This window comes from Salmo salar, chromosome ssa15 (assembly GCF_905237065.1).
Source record: "Salmo salar chromosome ssa15, Ssal_v3.1, whole genome shotgun sequence".
Classification (NCBI taxonomy): Eukaryota; Metazoa; Chordata; class Actinopteri; order Salmoniformes; family Salmonidae; genus Salmo; species Salmo salar.
The window spans coordinates 61,001,592-61,014,751 of NC_059456.1; the positions used below are offsets into that span (position 1 = coordinate 61,001,592).

At 45.0% G+C, this 13,160-nt stretch overlaps 1 pseudogene; it reads right to left on the reverse strand.

Moving 5' to 3' along the window:
* Positions 1 to 1,849: 1,849 nt before the first annotated feature.
* On the reverse strand, positions 1,850 to 6,213 carry LOC123727313 (uncharacterized; annotated as a pseudogene).
* Positions 6,214 to 13,160: the final 6,947 nt, after the last annotated feature.

Sequence of the window (13,160 nt, forward strand, 5' to 3'; positions counted from 1 at the left end):
CAGGTCAATGAATAAGGCTGCACAGTACTGTCTTTTATCGATGGCGGTTATGATATCGTTTAGGACCTTGAGCGTGGCTGAGGTGCACCCATGACCAGCTCGGAAACCAGATTGCATAGTGGAGAAGGTACAGTGGGATTCTAAATGGTCGGTGATCTGTTTGTTAACTTGGCTTTCAAAGATTTTAGAAAGGCAGGGCAGGATGGATATAGGTCTATAACAGTTTGGGTCTAGAGTGTCTCCCCCTTTGAAGAGGGGGATGACCGCGGCAGCTTTCCAAACTATGGGGATCTCAGACGATACAAAAGAGAGGTTGAACAGGCTAGTAATAGGGGCTGCAACAATTTCGGCGGATAATTTTAGAAAGAGAGGGTCCAGATTTTCTAGCCCAGCTGATTTGTAGGGATCCAGATTTTGCAGCTCTTTCAGAACATCAGCTGTCTGGATTTGGGTGAAGGAAACGTGTGTGTGTGTGTGGGGGGGAGGGGGGGTGCAGAGCTGTTGGCCGGGGTAGTGGTAGCCAGGTGGAAAGCATGTCCAGCCGTAGAAAAATGCTTATTGAAATTATTGTAGATTTATCGGTGGTGACAGTGTTTCCTAGCCTCAATGCCGGGGGCAGCTGGGAGGAGGTGCTCTTATTCTCCATGGACTTTACAGTGTCCCAAAACTTTTTGGAATTAGCGCTTCATGATGCAAATTTCTGTTTGAAAAAGCTAACCTTAGCTTTCCTAACTGACTGTGTATATTGGTTCCTGACTTCCCTGAAAAGTTGCATATCGCGGGGGCTATTTGATGCTAATGCAGTACGCCCAGGATCGCTGAGATCCTGGTTGAAGACAGCAGAGGTGTATTTAGAGAGCAAGTTGGTCAGGATATCTATGAGGGTGCCCATGGTTACGGATTTAGGGTATTAGTCACACTCTCACAGTGACTCCTATACCGTCCATACTCTAGTAGAAACCAGTGACAGCCCCTAGTGACATACATACATTTATAGGCACTTTATCCTAACTCCTTCTGTAAGTCGCTCTGCGTAAGAGCATCTGCTATATGACTCAAATGTAAAAAATAGCACTGAGGGCAGATGCCATGTTTATAGCTGGGATTGCAGGTATTTCAGTGCTGGCCAGACATACTGCTTTTACAGGACAGACGCAGACATACACAGTAAACAAATCAAGTCAGCAAGAGCGACTGGGTGTGTATTGCGTCAGAGGGGCAATGGGCACCATTTTTTGGACATATGAACCCGCACATGCACACGTCAACACTGCTAATTGCATTTGCACATAGGCTACCCTGAGAACCATTTACTACTTAAAGGGGCAATCTAAAATTGCCACATACATGTTTTTACTTTTAAATGAATGATACAAACCCATTGATTCTTGATGAATATAAAAGTTATGAATACCCCATCAGAACCAAAATATAAGCTTGTTTTACTCAATTTTGTTTACAATTACATTGTTTAAAACAACACTTTATAGCCTTAACACATGGTTTAAACTACAAACCATGTTTTTGTGAATTTGAGAGTGGTTACATTTCTCCAGCCCAATCCCGCAACGTTATGGTTTGAACTGCAGATTGACCCTTTAATGTAGCCTAAGCTTAGCAAAAAACTCATTGTGATATTAAGTAGAGTAATATTTAAAAGTAATCATATGATGCTGTGAAGAATCTTCCCATATCTTATCACCATCTAGAAGCCACCACTGACACTCCACCTTTTCCCTGGGTCTACTACACTGGTAGAAGATGAATATAGGGGTGTCAAAAGACTGGAAGTATCCACAACTAGACTGAATCAAAATGTGTGCATAATCTCACATCACTGACAAAGGAAACGAGTACAAAACCTTTTTATTTCATTGTAAAAAATAAACTGTTACAATTAAAGTCTTTTTGGTGGTCCATTGATATAGAAATTAATAGATACTTTCTCAGTGTTTAGTTCCTATGTAAACACAGAAGAGTAAAATTACACACACCTGTAGAGCTTCGTTCCCTGACATAAATCACAGTAAAAGGAATCAGTAGCCTTCAGTTCAGAGCCTGAACACAGAAATATATGACAGACAATGTAAGTCTGGTTCGGAGTGAACTCTGTCTCTTTTATGACATCTATCACATTTATATATCTGTCTTACATCTTTTTACAAAGTGATCAGGAAAAATCTCCACTGACAGTGACCTTGGTTTGCATGCAATCAGGTCATAAACCTGGGGAGACAGGGTCAGACTGTCAGCCTCACAGCCTAGTTGCTCCCGAGAGGTATGCAGAGAATGACAGATATTCAGTTTAGCCTCCTGAGGTAACATAAATCAACATATAACCTCTGCTGACCTCACACCACATCCACCTCTTTCTTCACAGACCTTTTTATTACAAATTTTCTTGTCCTTCCCCATTCCCTCTACCTTTATCTTTGTCGTGACCTTCTCCTCCTCCTCCTCCTGTTTCAGAGGGTGTTTCTTTCAGCTTCTGGAACTTCTTCAGGTCAGCACAGAACAACACCTGAGGGTGTGGGAGAGTCATGCTCCATTGACATCAATGCATGACTTAGTGAAAGTTCAAGTAACCGGTGTCTCAAGTTAGGACTGCCTTTATAGATTAGAGAGAGATAAAGAGTAGAGGGAGAGTGAAGAGAAGAGGGGATGGATTTTGACCACTAGTTTGTGTGCTACTCACCGAGTGTAAGGACCCTATGGCTGTCTGAAGAAGTCCCCTATGCAGAAATAAAATCAATCAGTGATGTTTTGTTCAGAATGACACAGTTTGAGGTTGTTAAGCACATACTGTAAGGTGAATCCTCACCAATCTCACAGCAGACTTTGTCTGTGAGGCTCTTCTGCCCGTTACCTGCCACACAGATGTAGTCTTGTTCAGTAATCTGCCACACTTGTCCACAGGCACAACACAGGCCTTGTCCATCAGACACACACACAGTCTGCCACCTACAGGTGGAACACAGGTAACGCTTTCTATGCCTGTGTATAATGCATTCACAGTGGTGGCCTCTATCACACCTATTCATTCCAAGACTTGCTATAGGCATCGCTCCATCCCAAAAAATGTATTCATAATAATGCACTACATACAGTTGGTTCATAGAAAGCCATTCCTCAGCTGCACCCTTTGGAGATGCACCCTTAATTGCCCTGAAGGGTTGAGGCAAACCTTGGGGCCCACCCTGGGCAGAGTGCGCAGTGAATCCCCGGCCTGCAGGTAGCCACTGGGGTCCACCGTGGGAATCCAGGATCTGCTGCAGAAACCTGGACCTGTACCTAAACCCCAGTTCCTTCAGACATGCCTCCACATTGCTGTCTGCCAATCAGAGCACAGAGGACATGTCAGAGCCATAGACACAAAGAGAAGCATAAAGGATTTGAAAGAGCGAGATAGATATCAGACAGACAGCCGGAGTGGTGTTGGTGGTAGTTGAGGTGGTACCTGCAAGAGCATGCAGGGGCGGTAAGTTGTGGTACATGGTCTGGTCCAACAGCCCTGGATATGAGAGATCTGGTTGTTGGAGGTGCAGTTGAAGGAGAACAGGCACTCCGTTGTGTCCTGGAACAGCATGCTCACACCTGGGGTGAAGAACACACACACATACCTGTGAAGATGTTAGCGATGTGTTGAAAGTGTGGGTCGGTTGCTCCCCACTGTGTACAGATACCCCAACTTCCCCTTCAGCTGGAAATAATCATTCAGCAGCTCTTCCTCCTTCATGTCTGGGTCAAAGCTCACAGCCACTAGCGCCTCCTCTTCCTACTTCCACCTCCATCCGTCCCTTGGATCTCTTCCCTGACCCCTTTGACCCCTGGAGCGGGGCCCCTGCCCTCCTCCCATCCCCGTCTCCTGTGGTGTTGGGACTATTGTAGGTGTAGTACCATAGAGTGGGTGAGAGTCCTCACTCGTCACCCCCACAACTCTGGTCTAGTGGCCGTCACGTCTCTTGCAAGTTGGGAGGAAAAAGGGGAGGGAGAAAAAAGTGTGAGGACGGAATTTCAGTAGGCTACACATATACTAATGCCCTGGCCAAAGCCCTCATGTAACATATGTCCAGCCATTGCTCTAGAAAGCGGCAGTGGTCAGAGGAACTTACCAGAAGCTCTGTCTGCAGCCCAGTGTGAGGTCCAGGAGGAGCTCTGACCGTGAGCAGTCCCCACCGACAGCAATGTATGCTGGGACAAAGTGCTAGATAACTCACCACATACTGCAGTATCAGAGATAGCGGATGAGATGACAGTGGAGGACATGAACTCGTCCCTAGTAATAGAGAAATCAAAGGAGAACCAATTTTGATTCAATGCATACAAAGTGGGAACCACCATCAGTTTGCCATACAATAAAAACAAACAATTCAAAATCAAAATACAGGGGGGTTATTATAAACATTCTTTACACATTACAGACACTAATCAGTCAGTCATGTAGCTCTATATACAGTAGGACACCACACATCCGAGCTCAACAGCATGTAGCCCTAAAAACAGGAAATGAGTTACCTCTGATTCATTCTTCCATTCCTACGGGGGAAATTAATGGGGAAAGAAGAGGGTTTTGGGATTAACGACAAAAATAAGGTTACAGGTTAACAGGCTTAGGAGATCTTATAACGTTTTGTTCTATGACATCATCTTCATCAGCTAAAGTAAAGTATTTATGTAATCATAACAAGCAAATAAAGGCTTCATAAATGTCATGTTAACTGACTGATATTATCTCCTAAGCCGGTGTTTACCACGGACCTTATTTTTGGCATTTATCCCCCCCAAAAAACATTCAAAAACTAAATCAAGATTATATAAACATCAACAATCTTGATGTTTGGGGCTTTTAGAATTCTAATCTGTAACGGCTTAGTAAAGTTACCTGTAGTTGCTGTGAGTCCTGGACCTGCAACCCTCTCTGTGTGTCCAATACCTGCTGCTGGGGGTCCCAGATGAGTGACTGCGTGGTGTGAATGTTCCCGTTCATGAACTGGGCTGGAAACAGAGCTGGCCGCCACCGTCTGGTACTATACCTCCTCATGACCCCCCGACCACCCCATCAGCGTGGAAACCGCATGTCCCGAGCCAATTGGAACTTGCGTTGGCGTAGTGTGTGCCATTAACACTGTAGTTCCCCCGGCAACCTGCATGGCACTGTATGCCTCCTGGGGATGGCAATGTGTGTAACACCACACTGGCCATGTGACCCTGGCGGGAAGAGTAGAGAGGGATGGTCCAGGTCTCTCCAGTGGGGCTGGTGATGGTACCTGCAACGCTGTACCGGATGCTGCGATCTACAGTCAACACGTGTGTCCTCAAGAGACACGTAGCTCTGCTGCTGACCCTGGGGCTGGCTAGTACAGTGGCCAGCTGCTGACCAGGCAGGGCGTAGGAAACTGATGGGCATGTCCACCTTACGCTTCTTGGCTGGCTGCAGGGAGGTGATCTGGATGATGCTCCCCTGGGGAGAATACTGCTGCTGCGTGGGGGAGAGAGCTTCCTCTGTCTGGATCTGGATCTGTTGTTCACCTGCCACCGCTGCCAGCAACCCGGCCTGCAGCTGAAGGTTAGGTATGTGTGTACATCAATCGGTAGGCCTGTGTGTGTTTACCTGTTGGTGCTGTTCCTCTGTGATGTTCCCAGAATGTAATAGCTGGGCTATGGTGACCCCCTGTAGCTGTTGATGGGAGGAGGAGGAGTGCAGCTGCAGCACCTGGCACCAAACCACCTGGCCCTTCTGTTGCCCCCTGACCTGCACCTACAGGAGAGGGTGAAAGAGGGGGTTGTCTGCTGTCAGTATCTTTTCCATATACATTTTGGTTAACCAGGATAATCCTCTCAGCAATAATTGCTACTAATTTTTAGGAGAGTGGCAGGGAGAGAGACAGAATGATGAGGGAGAAAGAGAGTAGAGCAAGGAGCGCAAGAAAAGGTCCTGACCTGTATTATGTCTTGGCCTTGCGGCATTGGCTGTGGTCATATGGGGTGAGAGCTGCTGCTGTCACTGGGACACCTGTACCTGTTGTTGCTGAAGGTAGAGCACAATGTGGTTATAATATGGATAATGTCACCAACTCCATGTTGTGTTTCACTAACTGTACCTTCTCTTTCCTGCCCTCAGTCTCTTACCGGCCAGGACAGTTCCAGCAGTGACCCAGCCACCTCGTTGCTGTCTGTGTAGATGCAGTTGACCCCCCCCTGCTGGTAAACCATGGTGGTGGTTGTGGTGGCAACACCGCCCTGCTGGTTGAACTCCTGCAGTGCCTCGAGTTCTTGTTGGTCAGGGACTCCAGGAACTCCTTCATCCGATGCTGGGGGACACTGCGGACCTTCAGCCTCACTAGCTCCTCAAACGAGCCCTCCATGCTATTCGCTACTCTAAGGTGATGGGGAAGGGGCGTCTGTGTGGACAGAGACAAACAAGATGCATGTCAATTAGTATTGTACCATAACCCTGCCGTTAATGACTTACTGTCATGAAGGCGTAAGTTACAATGGCTGTACATAAATGGGGTTGTGGTACACAGCTAGTCAGATTTTGTTGGTTCACAAGAAAAATGAAAACGCTTCAGTTTTGGATGGAAAATAAAGTTTTAGACCAATAATATTTGCTGAGGAAAATGTTAACTATTGTGGCAGTCCACTCACTGAAGATAGTAGGATCTAGATTCCTGTCCAGCAAGTGTTGCTTTCAGTATGACAGAACAGTGTGCAACGTTGAATTAAACGGAAACGGTACTATACGACCAGGGGTGTATTCATTAGTCGAACTCTGTTGCAAAACATTTGGTCTGTGGCAAAGGAGGGAACGTTTAAACAAAAGTCCTTGCAGCAAAGCTAATAATACAAATTATTCCAAGTAGATGTTTGCTGTGCTAATTCCAAAAAGTCAATGTAAAAATATATCCACAGGGAAATGCACACGCAAGATATCAAAGTTGTATACTGTATGATTAATATTGACCTATCTGAATTTGTCCAATAGAAACTCATTCTCGTTGCAAAACGTTTTCCATTTGGTGGAAACGGTTTCCAAATGTTTTGCAATGGTTTCCAAACATTTACACCAAATGTTTTGCCATGGATACACCCGACTAATGAATACACCCTAGATTAAAAACCTTGTAATTAAGGTGGCCCTGAGAGCGATTACCGTGCTGCACGAGTTTTGCAAGTTTCTAAATGGTCACACCCATATTGATCAGACCACACCTCGCCATATCCACCAAACATACCGCAAAGGCTGTTGAAGAATGGTGCGCACGATTCAAAACAAACCGTCACGCAACGTAGCAAACGTTGAAGTAAACTGAACACCCCCCAGGAGTATGTCAGTGGTTGAATCCAGGAAAGTTTGACATCATGCAGAAGCTAAAGGGTTACATTTGATGGCCTGGGCCCTGGGGTGTCGGGAACCCTACGTGACATCCACCCTGTGAGTCTGTATTACTATCAAGGACACCGGTTTCAACACACAGACTGGAGATTGTTTGCCACTCAGGCCACACTTGTCTGGATTACATCAACAATGTCACCACCCAAAAACTAATAAAGACCGTACCCAACCAGAAGCCTTGGATGAGCAGAGGTCTGACTACTGCTAAAGGCGATGCGGAAGCCTACAGCTCATCCAGGGCCAACCTGAAAAAGGGCATCAAGATGGCTACACATGACCACAAACTGCGGATTGAGGAACACTTCAACAACAACTCCGACCCTCGACGCATGTGGCAGGGCATCCAAGCCATCACAGACTACCAGCCAAAAAACCCTACCCCCAGCAACGTCTGCATCGCCGACAAGTTAAACAGGTTCTATGATCGCTTCGACAGGGACAACAAAGATCCAGCCATGAAAGTTGAGCTCCCCCCAGATGACCTCCCTCTCAGATTATCCATCGATAATGTGTTGTCTGCACTGTGCAGGGTGAATGCACGCAAGGCTGCTGGTCCTGATGGCATCCCCGGTTGTGAGCACAGAGCATGTGCTGGGCAGCTGGCCGAGGTCTTCACTGACATTTTCAACCTGTCACTGGCCCAGGCGGTTGTCCCCACATGCTTTAAGACCGCAACCATTGTGCCAGTGCCGAAGCAGTCGACCGCATCAAGCCTGAATGACTTCCGACCTGTTGCACTCACCCCCACAATCATGAAGACTGGTTTTGGCCTACCTTAAGTCCTGCCTCCCTCCAACACTGGATCCCCACCAGTTTGCCTACCGACCAAACAGGTCTACAGAGGATGCCATCTCCACAGCTTTACACTCTGCCCTGATCCACCTGGACAAAACCAACACCTATGTGAGAATGCTGTTCATAGACTTTAGCTCAGCATTCAATACGATCATTCCCTCTAGGCTGGTCACCAAACTCCATGACCTAGGGATCAGCCCCTCTCTCTGTAACTGGACTTCAACAGACCCCAATCTGTCAGGTTAGACAACTTCACCTCCTCAACACCGGTGTGCCACAGGGCTGCGTGCTGAGCCCCCTCCTGTACTCCCTCTTCACCGACGACTGCGTTCTTGTACACGGTTCCAACACCATCGTCAAGTTTGCAGACGACACCACGGTGGTAGGCCTAATCAGTGACAATGACGAGTCAGCCTACAGGGAGGTGGTCAAGCACCTGGCTGCATGGTGCGCTGACAACAACCTGTTCCTCAGTGCAAAGAAAACCAAGGAGCTCATTGTGGATTACAGGAAGTCTAAAAGCTGCAGCCACGCCCCAGTTCTCATTGATGGCACTGAGGTGGAGCGTGTACCCAGCTTCACATTCCTGGGTCTCTACACCTCCGAGGACCTCTCCTGGACCCTCAACACCTCAACCCTGGTCAAAAAGGCACAGCAGCGCCTGTATATTTTGAGGAGGCTGAAGGCCCGCCTGTCTCCCAAGATCCTGGTGAACTTCTACCGCCGCACGGTCGAGAGCATTCTGACTAACTGCGCCACAGTGTGGTTTGGCGGATGCTCCATGGCCAACCGGAAGGCCCTGCAACGGGTGGTGAAAACCCCCCAGCACATCACTGGTGCCCAGCTCCCTGCCATCATAGACCTCAAACACAAGCAGTGTCTGCGTAGGGAGTGCGGCATCATCAGGGACCCTTCACATCCATGCCACAAACTGTTTGCCCTCCTACCATCAGGCAGGCGGTACAGGTTAGAGGTCGACCGTTTAATCGGAATGGCCGATTAATTAGGGGCCGATTTCAAGTTTTCATAACAATCCGTAATCGGAATTTTTGGACACCGATCATGGCCGATTACATTGCACTCCACGAGCAGACTGCTTGGCAGGCTGACTACATGTTATGTGAGCGCAGCAAGGAGCCAAGGTAAGGTGCTAGCTAGCATTAAACGTATCTTATAAAAACAATCTTAACATAATCAACGCCTTTCTTAAAATCAATACACAAGTATATATTTTTAAACCTGCATACTTAGTTGATATTGCCTGCTAACATTAATTTATTTTAACTAGGGAAATTGTGTCACTTCTCTTGCGTTCTGTGCAACAGAGTCAGGGTATATGCTGCAGTTTGGGCCGCCTGGCTCGTTGCGAACTGTGTGAAGACTATTACTTCCTAACACAGACAGCCAACTTCGCCAAACGGGGGATGATTTAACAAAAGCGCATTTGTGAAAAAAGCACAATCGTTGCATGAATGTACCTAACCATAAACATCAATGCCTTTCTTAAAATCAATACACAGAAGTATATATTTTTAAACCTGCGTATTTAGTTCAAAGAAATTCAGGTTAGCAGGCAATATTAAACTAGGTAAATTGTGTCACTTCTCTTGCGTTCATTGCACGCAGTCTGGGTATATGCAACAGTTTGGGCCGTCTGGCTCGTTGGGAACTAATTTGCCAGAATTTTACGTAATGATGATATAACATTGAAGGTTGTGTAATGTAACAGGAATATTTAGACTAATGGGTGCCACCCGTTAGATAAAAATACGGAACGGTTCCGTATTTCACTGAAAGAATAAACGTTTTGTTTTCGAAATGAGATTCCGGATTTGAACGTATAAATGACCTAAGGCTCATATTTCTGTGTGTTATTATGTTATAATTAAGTCTATGATTTGATAGAGCAGTCTGACTGACTGGTGGTAGGCAGCAGCAGGCTCGTAAGCATTCATTCAAGCAGCACTTTGTGCGTTTGCCAGCAGCTCTTCGCTGTGCTTCAAGCATTGAGCTATTTATAACTTCAAGCCTATCAACTCCCGAGATTAGGCTGGTGTAACCGATGTGAAATGGCTAGCTAGTTAGCGGGGTGTGCGCTAATAGCGTTTCAATCGGTGACGTTACTCGCTCTGAGACCTTGAAGTAGTTGTTCCCCTTGCTCTGCAAGGGCAGCGGCTTTTGTGGAGCGATGGGTAACGATGCTTCAAGGGTGGCTGTTGTCGATGTGTTCCTGGTTCGAGCCCAGGTAGGGGCGAGGAGAGGGACGGAAGCTATACTGTTACACTGGCAATACTAAAGTGCCTATAAGAACATCCAATAATCAAAAGGTATCTGAAATACAAATGGTATAGAGAGAAATAGTCCTATAATTCCTATAATAACTACAACCTAAAACTTCTTACCTGGGAATATTGAAGACTCATGTTAAAAGAACCACCAGCTTTCATATGTTCTGAGCAAGGAACTTAAACGTTAGCTTTTTTACATGGCACATATTGCACTTTTACTTTCTTCTCCAACACTTTGTTTTTGCATTATTTAAACCAAATTGAACATGTTTCATTATTTATTTGAGACTAAATTGATTTTATTTATGTATTATATTAAGTTAAAATAAAAGTGTTCATTCAGTATTGTTGTAATTGTCATTACTACAAATAAATATATTTTAAAATCGTCCGATTAATCGGTATTGGCTTTTTTTGGTCCTCCAATAAATCGGTATAGGTGTTGAAAAATCATAATTGGTCGACCTCTAGTACAGGTCTCTACGTTCCCGCACTAGCAGGCTCAAGAACAGTTTATTTCCAGCTACTGTAACCCTGCTTAACTCTGACACGGCACTAGCCATATCCACCCACCCACCGCTTAGTACTGCCTCTCAGGGACCTTGTTGCACTCCTCTCTTTGCACTCTTCGCGGTACTACTGGACTCTGACATTGCTTTGCAAAGTCTGATTAAGGACATTATTCAGTTGTACATGTACACCTCAGTAACCTCATTGCTGCTATCCCTGCATTTTAGTTGCATGCCTCCTTGTACTTTCAATGTACTCCTTGCCATTTGCCTTCACTGCACATTTATACATCCCACTTAATAACATATATTGTACTTAATTGTTTCACTTGTACATTTTTTGTACTCTTTTATTTGCATTTCTGGTCAGATGCTAACTGCATTTCCTTGTACTGTACTTGTTCAATGACAAAGTTGAATATAATCTAATTAATAAACATTTACCCCCATGTTAGAAACACCTTGGCAGTTATTACTGTGAGTCTTTTGGGGTACGTCTAAGGGCTTTGCACACCTGGATTGTACAATATTTGCCCATTATTCTATTTAAAATTCTTCAAACTCTGTCAAATTGGTTGTTAAACATTGCTAGAAAGCCATTTCCAAGTCATGCTATTGATTCAAGCCAACTTTAAGTCAAAACTAACTAGGCTACTCAGGAACATTCAATGTCACCTTGGTAAGCTAGTCCAGTGTATATTTGGCTTTGTGTTTTAGGTTATTGTCCTGCTGAAAGGTGAATTTGTCTCCCAGGGTCTGTTGGAAAGAACACAGAACCAGGTTTTCCTCTAGGATTTTGCCTGTGCTTAACTATATTCTTTATTTTTATCCTAAAAAAAATCCATAGTCCTTGCCGATGACAAGCATACCCATAACATGATATAGCCACCACCATGCTTGAAAATATGAAGAGTGGTAGTCAATGATGAGTGGTAGTCCAATTTGTAAGTCGCTCTGGATAAGAGCGTCTGATAAATGACTTAAATGTAAAAATGTAAATGTAATGATGTGTTGAATTTTCCCCCTAAACAATGCTTTGTATTCAGGACATAAAGTTAATTTCGTCACCAATTTTTTTGCAGTTTTACTTTAGTGCCTAATTGCAAACAGGATGCATATTTTTGAATATGTTTATCTGTACAGGCTTCCTTCTTTTCACTCTGTCATTTAGGTTAGTATTGTGGAGTAACTAAAATGTTCTTGATCCATCCTCAGTTTTCTTATATCACAACCTGCCAATGAAGCCTTATGAACATTAAAGACATTTAATTCACACTATCAATAAATTAGATTCCTTTTATCTTGAATGATGCTTCCTCTGGAATAGTTATTTTTTGTCATGGAGGTGGTGACAACAACAGTGGCCTGTTCGTCTTCAATGAGGTTAATGGCGGTTGGCATCCAATAAATGTTGCATTACCGCTACCTACTAGACTGGAGTATAACTCCCTTATACTTTGCTTGAAAAAAGAAATACAACAAATACCCTACCATCTAACACTACACTCTGTATCTCTTCTGGGGGCGGCAGGTAGGCTAGTGGGAAAGCATTGGGCCATTAACTGAAAGGTTGCTGGATGAATCCCTGAGCTGACAAGGTACAAATGTGTCGTTATGGCCCTGAGCAAGCAGTTAACCGACTGTTCCCCAGACACCGTGGATGTCGATTATGAGGGGTTGGGTTAAATGCAGAAGACACATTTCAGTTGAATGTATTCAGTTGTACAATTGACTAGGTATCCCCCTTCTGATGTCAAGTCACACCAAAATACCTCTCTGCAACCACAACCTCTATTTTCTGCAACACTACTTTCAATCCCTGCAGTACAGTTGCTATAAATGCCAAAAATCCAAATTTACTGAAACCTATATCACTTGTTGGTTTATCCCTCTGTATTGGTACAGATCTACTACTCACAACACTCCTCTCAGGATCCCTCCCCCTTGACCCATCTTTCTCTACTTTCTTCACTGCCTCAGCATATGACAACTTCTGCACTACTCTAACCCTGGAAACCTAAACCTGCCTCTCTCACAGGATATTTCTAATCCCCAGCCCCATGGGCACCCCTACAATTAATATATATCACTCCTTTCCCCAATGCTACACATTCCTTTGTCTCATGCCCTTCTGCACACTCCTTACACCTAGGAACCTCCCTCCTACACACT